Consider the following 14,942-nt stretch of genomic DNA (forward strand, 5'->3'; position numbering starts at 1 on the left):
ATCATTTCAAACTTTGTGATTGAATAAACTATATGACATTATTAAAATAATTACTTGAACAATTTTGAAAGTTTCATTTTTTTGGGGGTGAAAAATACCATTTATATAAATAGCAAAATTTTTTAAAGCCCACCAAATTGGGCCGTCTGTTCGAGACCCGACGGGGTAGTCATGGACGTTAAAAACCTCCTTAGTTAATTTTTAAAGAAAAGAATCACTTGTCTGCTTTAGAAAAGGTGCTGCATTATTTTGAAAAATAATGAAAAATGAATTTCCATATTAAACTTGTGTTTCAAATGAGTAAAAAAATGAACCATTTTAATATTACCAATATTTTAAAGGGAGATAAATGATAGCGTCATTCTACCTAAGATGACACGACACGAAATCAACATTTATAATAGTGATGAAAACAATGTGCCAAAAAGATCTTTCCAAGTAGCATATAATTAAACACAAATTCAATTACTTTTTTTTAAAGAGAACAAGTTTGAAGAATTCCAAATGTATAGTTACGCGGTCAGCACGAAAAACACGACTGATTTCAATGTATTTTTTTTAACGATATCGCAATTTTAGACATAGACGAAAATAATAGTAATCTGTTCATGGTAGCTGAACAGTCTGCTGTTCATGGAAGTTGAACAGCCTGCCACATCTCCCGATGCGACCTTACAATTACTACATTAGTATAACTACTAATGTAGTAATTATAGGGTCGAATTGGGGGACGTGGTAGCCGATGGCTGCTGCAGTGAACCCCAAACACTGCCTGACTTGACTTTATTCGACCCATTTCGGTACGTAACAAGATAATAGTATCACCTCACACGGATGTGTGAGTCACTGGAGCACATCTCCCTCTCTCCTGAGTTACAAGCTGGATGGAATTAGCTGAAACCGGACTCCTTCATAAATTAAATACCAATTACTTCACCTAATCACCGAAGTTTACCACTTTCAACTGTAAATGCATGCCTCTAACAGTTCCATTACATGCATGGTGGTCATAATCAGACCCACTTACATGTAAATGTAAACTTTCATGAGTAAACTCACAAATGCTGCCCATCTTCCTCTCATTGAACTCATGCAGACATGATTTGAAATCTATTACTTTGATGGCAAAGATTAATCTATATCCCTGTCAAGTTTCAACAAAATTCCAAATCTTAATCTGTTCCTCTAAAGTTTCAACAAATTTCCAAAGCTTAATCTTTCCTCTAAAGTTTCAACGAAATTCCGAAGCTTAATCTATTCCTGTAAAGTTTCAACTAAATTCCACAGCTAATCTATCCGTGTAAAGTTTCAACAAAATTTCATATAATGACTTCTGGAGGAGTGCAGGCTGAAAATGGGAAACATGAAACTTGGATTATCTCCCTTTGCAAGCATCTCTTGCTCTATGCACATCTACTATGTGTGGCACTGATACATATATTTCGATATATATCGCACATCTAAAAACATTAAAAACCTGAAATTGAAACCATAATAAATAGATCACAAAATTCGCGCCATAATTTAATTACCGATTCCACGTAATACATAGGTAGATGGAAACTACTTCTCCCTGACATGTATGTGCTCTACTCTATCAGCACAATATCATTTCAAACTTTGTGATTGAATAAACTATATGATATTATTAAAATAATTACTTGAACAATTTTGAAAGTTTCAATTTTTTTTGTTGAAAAATACCATTTAGATAAATAGCAAAATTTTTTAAAACCCACCAAATTGGGCCGTCCGTTCGAGACCCGACGGGGTAGTCATGGACGTTAAAAACCTCCTTAGTTAATTTTGAAAGAAAAGAATCATTTGTCTGCTTTACAAAAGGTGCTGCATTATTTTGAAAAATAATGAAAAATAAATTTCCATATTAAACTTGTGTTTCAAATGAGTAAAAAAATGAACCATTTTAATATTACTAATATTTTAAAGGGAGATAAATGATAGCGCCATTCTACCTAAGATGACACGACACGAAATCAACATTTATAGTAGTGATGAAAACAATGTGCCAAAAAGCTCTTTTCCAAGTAGCATATAATTAAACACAAATTCAATTACTTTTTGTTTTTTTAAAGAGAACAAGTTTGAAGAATTCCAAATGTATAGTTACGCGGTCAGCACGAAAAACACGACTGATATCAATACATTATTCTTTTGAACGATATCGCAATTTTAGACATAGACGAAAATAATAGTAATCTGTTCATGGTAGCTGAACAGTCTGCTGTTCATGGAAATTGAACAGCCTGCCACATCTCCCGATGCGACCCTACAATTACTACATTAGTATAACTACTAATGTAGTAATTATAGGGTCGAATTGGGGGACGTGGCAGCCGATGGCTGCTGCAGTGAACCCCAAACACTGCCTGACTTGACTTTATTCGACCCATTTCGGTACGTAACAAGATAATAGTATCACCTCACACGGATGTGTGAGGCACTGGAGCACATCTCCCTCTCTCCTGAGTTACAAGCTGGATGGAATTAGCAGAAACCCGACTCCTCCATACATTAAATACCAATTACTTAACCAAATCACCGAAGTTTACCACTTTCAACTGTAAATGCATGCCTCTAACAGTTCCATTACATGCATGGTGGTCATAATCAGACCCACTTACATGTAAATGTAAACTTTCATGAGTAAACTCACAAATGCTGCCCATCTTCCTCTCATTGAACTCATGCAGACATGATTTGAAATCTATTACTTTGATGGCAAAGATTAATCTATATCCCTGTCAAGTTTCAACAAAATTCCAAATCTTAATCTGTTCCTCTAAAGTTTCAACAAATTTCCAAAGCTTAATCTTTCCTCTAAAGTTTCAACGAAATTCCGAAGCTTAATCTATTCCTGTAAAGTTTCAACTAAATTCCACAGCTAATCTATCCGTGTAAAGTTTCAACAAAATTTCATATAATGACTTCTGGAGGAGTGCAGGCTGAAAATGGGAAACATGAAACTTGGATTATCTCCCTTTGCAAGCATCTCTTGCTCTATGCACATCTACTATGTGTGGCACTGATACATATATTTCGATATATATCGCACATCTAAAAACATTAAAAACCTGAAATTGAAACCATAATAAATAGATCACAAAATTCGCGCCATAATTTAATTACCGATTCCACGTAATACATAGGTAGATGGAAACTACTTCTCCCTGACATGTATGTGCTCTACTCTATCAGCACAATATCATTTCAAACTTTGTGATTGAATAAACTATATGATATTATTAAAATAATTACTTGAACAATTTTGAAAGTTTCAATTTTTTTTGTTGAAAAATACCATTTAGATAAATAGCAAAATTTTTTAAAACCCACCAAATTGGGCCGTCCGTTCGAGACCCGACGGGGTAGTCATGGACGTTAAAAACCTCCTTAGTTAATTTTGAAAGAAAAGAATCATTTGTCTGCTTTACAAAAGGTGCTGCATTATTTTGAAAAATAATGAAAAATAAATTTCCATATTAAACTTGTGTTTCAAATGAGTAAAAAAATGAACCATTTTAATATTACTAATATTTTAAAGGGAGATAAATGATAGCGCCATTCTACCTAAGATGACACGACACGAAATCAACATTTATAGTAGTGATGAAAACAATGTGCCAAAAAGCTCTTTTCCAAGTAGCATATAATTAAACACAAATTCAATTACTTTTTGTTTTTTTAAAGAGAACAAGTTTGAAGAATTCCAAATGTATAGTTACGCGGTCAGCACGAAAAACACGACTGATATCAATACATTATTCTTTTGAACGATATCGCAATTTTAGACATAGACGAAAATAATAGTAATCTGTTCATGGTAGCTGAACAGTCTGCTGTTCATGGAAATTGAACAGCCTGCCACATCTCCCGATGCGACCCTACAATTACTACATTAGTATAACTACTAATGTAGTAATTATAGGGTCGAATTGGGGGACGTGGCAGCCGATGGCTGCTGCAGTGAACCCCAAACACTGCCTGACTTGACTTTATTCGACCCATTTCGGTACGTAACAAGATAATAGTATCACCTCACACGGATGTGTGAGGCACTGGAGCACATCTCCCTCTCTCCTGAGTTACAAGCTGGATGGAATTAGCAGAAACCCGACTCCTCCATACATTAAATACCAATTACTTAACCAAATCACCAAAGTTTACCACTTTCAACTGTAAATGCATGCCTCTAACAGTCCCATTACATGCATAGTGGTCATAATCAGACCCACTTACATGTAAATGTAAACTTTCATGAGTAAACTCACAAATGCTGCCCATCTTCCTCTCATTGAACTCATGCAGACATGATTTGAAATCTATTACTTTGATGGCAAAGATTAATCTATATCCCTGTCAAGTTTCAACAAAATTCCAAATCTTAATCTGTTCCTCTAAAGTTTCAACAAATTTCCAAAGCTTAATCTTTCCTCTAAAGTTTCAACGAAATTCCGAAGCTTAATCTATTCCTGTAAAGTTTCAACTAAATTCCATAGCTAATCTTTCCCTGTAAAGTTTCAACTAAATTCCACAGCTAATCTATCCGTGTAAAGTTTCAACAAAATTTCATATAATGACTTCTGGAGGAGTGCAGGCTGAAAATGGGAAACATGAAACTTGGATTATCTCCCTTTGCAAGCATCTCTTGCTCTATGCACATCTACTATGTGTGGCACTGATACATATATTTCGATATATATCGCACATCTAAAAACATTAAAAACCTGAAATTGAAACCATAATAAATAGATCACAAAATTCGCGCCATAATTTAATTACCGATTCCGCATAATACATAGGTAGATGGAAACTACTTCTCCCTGACATGTATGTGCTCTACTCTATCAGCACATTATCATTTCAAACTTTGTGATTGAATAAACTATATGACATTATTAAAATAATTACTTGAACAATTTTGAAAGTTTCATTTTTTTGGGGGTGAAAAATACCATTTATATAAATAGCAAAATTTTTTAAAGCCCACCAAATTGGGCCGTCTGTTCGAGACCCGACGGGGTAGTCATGGACGTTAAAAACCTCCTTAGTTAATTTTTAAAGAAAAGAATCACTTGTCTGCTTTAGAAAAGGTGCTGCATTATTTTGAAAAATAATGAAAAATGAATTTCCATATTAAACTTGTGTTTCAAATGAGTAAAAAAATGAACCATTTTAATATTACCAATATTTTAAAGGGAGATAAATGATAGCGTCATTCTACCTAAGATGACACGACACGAAATCAACATTTATAATAGTGATGAAAACAATGTGCCAAAAAGATCTTTCCAAGTAGCATATAATTAAACACAAATTCAATTACTTTTTTTAAAGAGAACAAGTTTGAAGAATTCCAAATGTATAGTTACGCGGTCAGCACGAAAAACACGACTGATTTCAATGTATTTTTTTTTTAACGATATCGCAATTTTAGACATAGACGAAAATAATAGTAATCTGTTCATGGTAGCTGAACAGTCTGCTGTTCATGGAAATTGAACAGCCTGCCACATCTCCCGATGCAACCCTACAATTACTACATTAGTATAACTACTAATGTAGTAATTATAGGGTCGAATTGGGGGACGTGGCAGCCGATGGCTGCTGCAGTGAACCCCAAACACTGCCTGACTTGACTATTCGACCCATTTCGGTACGTAACAAGATAATAGTATCACCTCACACGGATGTGTGAGGCACTGGAGCACATCTCCCTCTCTCCTGAGTTACAAGCTGGATGGAATTAGCAGAAACCCGACTCCTCCATACATTAAATACCAATTACTTAACCAAATCACCAAAGTTTACCACTTTCAACTGTAAATGCATGCCTCTAACAGTCCCATTACATGCATAGTGGTCATAATCAGACCCACTTACATGTAAATGTAAACTTTCATGAGTAAACTCACAAATGCTGCCCATCTTCCTCTCATTGAACTCATGCAGACATGATTTGAAATCTATTACTTTGATGGCAAAGATTAATCTATATCCCTGTCAAGTTTCAACAAAATTCCAAATCTTAATCTGTTGCTCTAAAGTTTCAACAAATTTCCAAAGCTTAATCTTTCCTCTAAAGTTTCAACGAAATTCCGAAGCTTAATCTATTCCTGTAAAGTTTCAACTAAATTCCATAGCTAATCTTTCCTGTAAAGTTTCAACTAAATTCCACAGCTAATCTATCCGTGTAAAGTTTCAACAAAATTTCATATAATGACTTCTGGAGGAGTGCAGGCTGAAAATGGGAAACATGAAACTTGGATTATCTCCCTTTGCAAGCATCTCTTGCTCTATGCACATCTACTATGTGTGGCACTGATACATATATTTCGATATATATCGCACATCTAAAAACATTAAAAACCTGAAATTGAAACCATAATAAATAGATCACAAAATTCGCGCCATAATTTAATTACCGATTCCGCATAATACATAGGTAGATGGAAACTACTTCTCCCTGACATGTATGTGCTCTACTCTATCAGCACAATATCATTTCAAACTTTGTGATTGAATAAACTATATGACATTATTAAAATAATTACTTGAACAATTTTGAAAGTTTCATTTTTTTGGGGGTGAAAAATACCATTTATATAAATAGCAAAATTTTTTAAAGTCCACCAAATTGGGCCGTCTGTTCGAGACCCGACGGGGTAGTCATGGACGTTAAAAACCTCCTTAGTTAATTTTTAAAGAAAAGAATCACTTGTCTGCTTTAGAAAAGGTGCTGCATTATTTTGAAAAATAATGAAAAATGAATTTCCATATTAAACTTGTGTTTCAAATGAGTAAAAAAATGAACCATTTTAATATTACCAATATTTTAAAGGGAGATAAATGATAGCGTCATTCTACCTAAGATGACACGACACGAAATCAACATTTATAATAGTGATGAAAACAATGTGCCAAAAAGATCTTTCCAAGTAGCATATAATTAAACACAAATTCAATTACTTTTTGTTTTTTTAAAGAGAACAAGTTTGAAGAATTCCAAATGTATAGTGACGCAGTCAGCACGAAAAACACGACTGATGCCAATGCATTATTCTTTTGAACGATATCGCAATTTTAGACATAGACGAAAATAATAGTAATCTGTTCATGGTAGCTGAACAGTCTGCTGTTCATGGAAGTTGAACAGCCTGCCACATCTCCCGATGCGACCCTACAATTACTACATTAGTATAACTACTAATGTAGTAATTATAGGGTCGAATTGGGGGACGTGGCAGCCGATGGCTGCTGCAGTGAACCCCAAACACTGCCTGACTTGACTTTATTCGACCCATTTCGGTACATAACAAGATAATAGTATCACCTCACACGGATGTGTGAGGCATTGGAGCACATCTCCCTCTCTCCTGAGTTACAAGCTGGATGGAATTAGCTGAAACCCGACTCATTCATACATTAAATACCAATTACTTAACCAAATCACCAAAGTTTACCACTTTCAACTGTAAATGCATGCCTCTAACAGTCCCATTACATGCATGGTGGTCATAATCAGACCCACTTACAAGTACATGTAAACTTTCATGAGTAAACTCACAAATGCTGCCCATCTTCCTCTCATTGAACTCATGCAGACATGATTTGAAATCTATTACTTTGATGGCAAAGATTAATCTATATCCCTGTCAAGTTTCAACAAAATTCCAAATCTTAATCTGTTCCTCTAAAGTTTCAACAAATTTCCAAAGCTTAATCTTTCCTCTAAAGTTTCAACGAAATTCCGAAGCTTAATCTATTCCTGTAAAGTTTCAACTAAATTCCACAGCTAATCTATCCGTGTAAAGTTTCAACAAAATTTCATATAATGACTTCTGGAGGAGTGCAGGCTGAAAATGGGAAACATGAAACTTGGATTATCTCCCTTTGCAAGCATCTCTTGCTCTATGCACATCTACTATGTGTGGCACTGATACATATATTTCAATATATATCGCACATCTAAAAACATTAAAAACCTGAAATTGAAACCATAATAAATAGGTCACAAAATTCGCGCCATAATTTAATTACCGATTCCGCATAATACATAGGTAGATGGAAACTACTTCTCCCCGACATGTATGTGCTCTACTCTATCAGCACAATATCATTTCAAACTTTGTGATTGAATAAACTATATGACATTATTAAAATAATTACTTGAACAATTTTGAAAGTTTCATTTTTTTTTTTATGAAAAATACCATTTAAATAAATAGCAAAATTTTTTAAAGCCTACCAAATTGGGCCGTCCGTTCGAGACCCGACTGGGTAGTCATGGACGCTAAAAACCTCCTTGGTTAATTTTGAAAGAAAAGAATCATTTGTCTGCTTTACAAAAAGTGCTGCATTATTTTGAAAAATAATGAAAAATAAATTTCCATATTAAACTTGTGTTTCAAATGAGTAAAAAAATGAACCATTTTAATATTACTAATATTTTAAAGGGAGATAAATGATAGCGCCATTCTACCTAAGATGAGACGACACGAAATCAACATTTATAGTAGTGATGAAAACAATGTGCCAAAAAGCTCTTTTCCAAGTAGCATATAATTAAACACAAATTCAATTACTTTTTTTAAAGAGAACAAGTTTGAAGAATTCCAAATGTATAGTTACGCGGTCAGCACGAAAAACACGACTGATTTCAATGTATTTTTTTTTTAACGATATCGCAATTTTAGACATAGACGAAAATAATAGTAATCTGTTCATGGTAGCTGAACAGTCTGCTGTTCATGGAAATTGAACAGCCTGCCACATCTCCCGATGCAACCCTACAATTACTACATTAGTATAACTACTAATGTAGTAATTATAGGGTCGAATTGGGGGACGTGGCAGCCGATGGCTGCTGCAGTGAACCCCAAACACTGCCTGACTTGACTATTCGACCCATTTCGGTACGTAACAAGATAATAGTATCACCTCACATGGATGTGTGAGGCACTGGAGCACATCTCCCTCTCTCCTGAGTTACAAGCTGGATGGAATTAGCAGAAACCCGACTCCTCCATACATTAAATACCAATTACTTAACCAAATCACCAAAGTTTACCACTTTCAACTGTAAATGCATGCCTCTAACAGTCACATTACATGCATAGTGGTCATAATCAGACCCACTTACATGTAAATGTAAACTTTCATGAGTAAACTCACAAATGCTGCCCATCTTCCTCTCATTGAACTCATGCAGACATGATTTGAAATCTATTACTTTGATGGCAAAGATTAATCTATATCCCTGTCAAGTTTCAACAAAATTCCAAATCTTAATCTGTTCCTCTAAAGTTTCAACAAATTTCCAAAGCTTAATCTTTCCTCTAAAGTTTCAACGAAATTCCGAAGCTTAATCTATTCCTGTAAAGTTTCAACTAAATTCCATAGCTAATCTTTCCTGTAAAGTTTCAACTAAATTCCACAGCTAATCTATCCGTGTAAAGTTTCAACAAAATTTCATATAATGACTTCTGGAGGAGTGCAGGCTGAAAATGGGAAACATGAAACTTGGATTATCTCCCTTTGCAAGCATCTCTTGCTCTATGCACATCTACTATGTGTGGCACTGATACATATATTTCGATATATATCGCACATCTAAAAACATTAAAAACCTGAAATTGAAACCATAATAAATAGATCACAAAATTCGCGCCATAATTTAATTACCGATTCCGCATAATACATAGGTAGATGGAAACTACTTCTCCCTGACATGTATGTGCTCTACTCTATCAGCACAATATCATTTCAAACTTTGTGATTGAATAAACTATATGACATTATTAAAATAATTACTTGAACAATTTTGAAAGTTTCATTTTTTTGGGGGTGAAAAATACCATTTATATAAATAGCAAAATTTTTTAAAGCCCACCAAATTGGGCCGTCTGTTCGAGACCCGACGGGGTAGTCATGGACGTTAAAAACCTCCTTAGTTAATTTTTAAAGAAAAGAATCACTTGTCTGCTTTAGAAAAGGTGCTGCATTATTTTGAAAAATAATGAAAAATGAATTTCCATATTAAACTTGTGTTTCAAATGAGTAAAAAAATGAACCATTTTAATATTACCAATATTTTAAAGGGAGATAAATGATAGCGTCATTCTACCTAAGATGACACGACACGAAATCAACATTTATAATAGTGATGAAAACAATGTGCCAAAAAGATCTTTCCAAGTAGCATATAATTAAACACAAATTCAATTACTTTTTGTTTTTTTAAAGAGAACAAGTTTGAAGAATTCCAAATGTATAGTGACGCAGTCAGCACGAAAAACACGACTGATGCCAATGCATTATTCTTTTGAACGATATCGCAATTTTAGACATAGACGAAAATAATAGTAATCTGTTCATGGTAGCTGAACAGTCTGCTGTTCATGGAAGTTGAACAGCCTGCCACATCTCCCGATGCGACCCTACAATTACTACATTAGTATAACTACTAATGTAGTAATTATAGGGTCGAATTGGGGGACGTGGCAGCCGATGGCTGCTGCAGTGAACCCCAAACACTGCCTGACTTGACTTTATTCGACCCATTTCGGTACATAACAAGATAATAGTATCACCTCACACGGATGTGTGAGGCATTGGAGCACATCTCCCTCTCTCCTGAGTTACAAGCTGGATGGAATTAGCTGAAACCCGACTCATTCATACATTAAATACCAATTACTTAACCAAATCACCAAAGTTTACCACTTTCAACTGTAAATGCATGCCTCTAACAGTCCCATTACATGCATGGTGGTCATAATCAGACCCACTTACAAGTACATGTAAACTTTCATGAGTAAACTCACAAATGCTGCCCATCTTCCTCTCATTGAACTCATGCAGACATGATTTGAAATCTATTACTTTGATGGCAAAGATTAATCTATATCCCTGTCAAGTTTCAACAAAATTCCAAATCTTAATCTGTTCCTCTAAAGTTTCAACAAATTTCCAAAGCTTAATCTTTCCTCTAAAGTTTCAACGAAATTCCGAAGCTTAATCTATTCCTGTAAAGTTTCAACTAAATTCCACAGCTAATCTATCCGTGTAAAGTTTCAACAAAATTTCATATAATGACTTCTGGAGGAGTGCAGGCTGAAAATGGGAAACATGAAACTTGGATTATCTCCCTTTGCAAGCATCTCTTGCTCTATGCACATCTACTATGTGTGGCACTGATACATATATTTCAATATATATCGCACATCTAAAAACATTAAAAACCTGAAATTGAAACCATAATAAATAGGTCACAAAATTCGCGCCATAATTTAATTACCGATTCCGCATAATACATAGGTAGATGGAAACTACTTCTCCCCGACATGTATGTGCTCTACTCTATCAGCACAATATCATTTCAAACTTTGTGATTGAATAAACTATATGACATTATTAAAATAATTACTTGAACAATTTTGAAAGTTTCATTTTTTTTTTTATGAAAAATACCATTTAAATAAATAGCAAAATTTTTTAAAGCCTACCAAATTGGGCCGTCCGTTCGAGACCCGACTGGGTAGTCATGGACGCTAAAAACCTCCTTGGTTAATTTTGAAAGAAAAGAATCATTTGTCTGCTTTACAAAAAGTGCTGCATTATTTTGAAAAATAATGAAAAATAAATTTCCATATTAAACTTGTGTTTCAAATGAGTAAAAAAATGAACCATTTTAATATTACTAATATTTTAAAGGGAGATAAATGATAGCGCCATTCTACCTAAGATGAGACGACACGAAATCAACATTTATAGTAGTGATGAAAACAATGTGCCAAAAAGCTCTTTTCCAAGTAGCATATAATTAAACACAAATTCAATTACTTTTTGTTTTTTTAAAGAGAACAAGTTTGAAGAATTCCAAATGTATAGTTACGCGGTCAGCACGAAAAACACGACTGATATCAATACATTATTCTTTTGAACGATATCGCAATTTTAGACATAGACGAAAATAATAGTAATCTGTTCATGGTAGCTGAACAGTCTGCTGTTCATGGAAGTTGAACAGCCTGCCACATCTCCCGATGCGACCCTACAATTACTACATTAGTATAACTACTAATGTAGTAATTATAGGGTCGAATTGGGGGACGTGGCAGCCGATGGCTGCTGCAGTGAACCCCAAACACTGCCTGACTTGACTTTATTCGACCCATTTCGGTACGTAACAAGATAATAGTATCACCTCACACGGATGTGTGAGGCACTGGAGCACATCTCCCTCTCTCCTGAGTTACAAGCTGGATGGAATTAGCAGAAACCCGACTCCTCCATACATTAAATACCAATTACTTAACCAAATCACCAAAGTTTACCACTTTCAACTGTAAATGCATGCCTCTAACAGTCCCATTACATGCATAGTGGTCATAATCAGACCCACTTACATGTAAATGTAAACTTTCATGAGTAAACTCACAAATGCTGCCCATCTTCCTCTCATTGAACTCATGCAGACATGATTTGAAATCTATTACTTTGATGGCAAAGATTAATCTATATCCCTGTCAAGTTTCAACAAAATTCCAAATCTTAATCTGTTCCTCTAAAGTTTCAACAAATTTCCACAGCTTAATCTTTCCTCTAAAGTTTCAACGAAATTCCGAAGCTTAATCTATTCCTGTAAAGTTTCAACTAAATTCCATAGCTAATCTATCCCTGTAAAGTTTCAACTAAATTCCACAGCTAATCTATCCGTGTAAAGTTTCAACAAAATTTCATATAATGACTTCTGGAGGAGTGCAGGCTGAAAATGGGAAACATGAAACTTGGATTATCTCCCTTTGCAAGCATCTCTTGCTCTATGCACATCTACTATGTGTGGCACTGATACATATATTTCGATATATATCGCACATCTAAAAACATTAAAAACCTGAAATTGAAACCATAATAAATAGATCACAAAATTCGCGCCATAATTTAATTACCGATTCCGCATAATACATAGGTAGATGGAAACTACTTCTCCCTGACATGTATGTGCTCTACTCTATCAGCACATTATCATTTCAAACTTTGTGATTGAATAAACTATATGACATTATTAAAATAATTACTTGAACAATTTTGAAAGTTTCATTTTTTTGGGGGTGAAAAATACCATTTATATAAATAGCAAAATTTTTTAAAGCCCACCAAATTGGGCCGTCTGTTCGAGACCCGTCGGGGTAGTCATGGACGTTAAAAACCTCCTTAGTTAATTTTTAAAGAAAAGAATCACTTGTCTGCTTTAGAAAAGGTGCTGCATTATTTTGAAAAATAATGAAAAATGAATTTCCATATTAAACTTGTGTTTCAAATGAGTAAAAAAATGAACCATTTTAATATTACCAATATTTTAAAGGGAGATAAATGATAGCGTCATTCTACCTAAGATGACACGACACGAAATCAACATTTATAATAGTGATGAAAACAATGTGCCAAAAAGATCTTTCCAAGTAGCATATAATTAAACACAAATTCAATTACTTTTTTTAAAGAGAACAAGTTTGAAGAATTCCAAATGTATAGTTACGCGGTCAGCACGAAAAACACGACTGATTTCAATGTATTTTTTTTTAACGATATCGCAATTTTAGACATAGACGAAAATAATAGTAATCTGTTCATGGTAGCTGAACAGTCTGCTGTTCATGGAAATTGAACAGCCTGCCAAATCTCCCGATGCAACCCTACAATTACTACATTAGTATAACTACTAATGTAGTAATTATAGGGTCGAATTGGGGGACGTGGCAGCCGATGGCTGCTGCAGTGAACCCCAAACACTGCCTGACTTGACTATTCGACCCATTTCGGTACGTAACAAGATAATAGTATCACCTCACACGGATGTGTGAGGCACTGGAGCACATCTCCCTCTCTCCTGAGTTACAAGCTGGATGGAATTAGCAGAAACCCGACTCCTCCATACATTAAATACCAATTACTTAACCAAATCACCAAAGTTTACCACTTTCAACTGTAAATGCATGCCTCTAACAGTCCCATTACATGCATAGTGGTCATAATCAGACCCACTTACATGTAAATGTAAACTTTCATGAGTAAACTCACAAATGCTGCCCATCTTCCTCTCATTGAACTCATGCAGACATGATTTGAAATCTATTACTTTGATGGCAAAGATTAATCTATATCCCTGTCAAGTTTCAACAAAATTCCAAATCTTAATCTGTTCCTCTAAAGTTTCAACAAATTTCCAAAGCTTAATCTTTCCTCTAAAGTTTCAACGAAATTCCGAAGCTTAATCTATTCCTGTAAAGTTTCAACTAAATTCCATAGCTAATCTATCCCTGTAAAGTTTCAACTAAATTCCACAGCTAATCTATCCGTGTAAAGTTTCAACAAAATTTCATATAATGACTTCTGGAGGAGTGCAGGCTGAAAATGGGAAACATGAAACTTGGATTATCTCCCTTTGCAAGCATCTCTTGCTCTATGCACATCTACTATGTGTGGCACTGATACATATATTTCGATATATATCGCACATCTAAAAACATTAAAAACCTGAAATTGAAACCATAATAAATAGATCACAAAATTCGCGCCATAATTTAATTACCGATTCCGCATAATACATAGGTAGATGGAAACTACTTCTCCCTGACATGTATGTGCTCTACTCTATCAGCACAATATCATTTCAAACTTTGTGATTGAATAAACTATATGACATTATTAAAATAATTACTTGAACAATTTTGAAAGTTTCATTTTTTTGGGGGTGAAAAATACCATTTATATAAATAGCAAAATTTTTTAAAGCCCACCAAATTGGGCCGTCTGTTCGAGACCCGACGGGGTAGTCATGGACGTTAAAAACCTCCTTAGTTAATTTTTAAAGAAAAGAATCACTTGTCTGCTTTAGAAAAGGTGCTGCATTATTTTGA

Source organism: Perna viridis, chromosome 8, assembly GCF_037379345.1.
Source record: "Perna viridis isolate PV_CMFRI_1.1 ecotype Kerala chromosome 8, ASM3737934v1, whole genome shotgun sequence".
Classification (NCBI taxonomy): domain Eukaryota; kingdom Metazoa; phylum Mollusca; class Bivalvia; order Mytilida; family Mytilidae; genus Perna; species Perna viridis.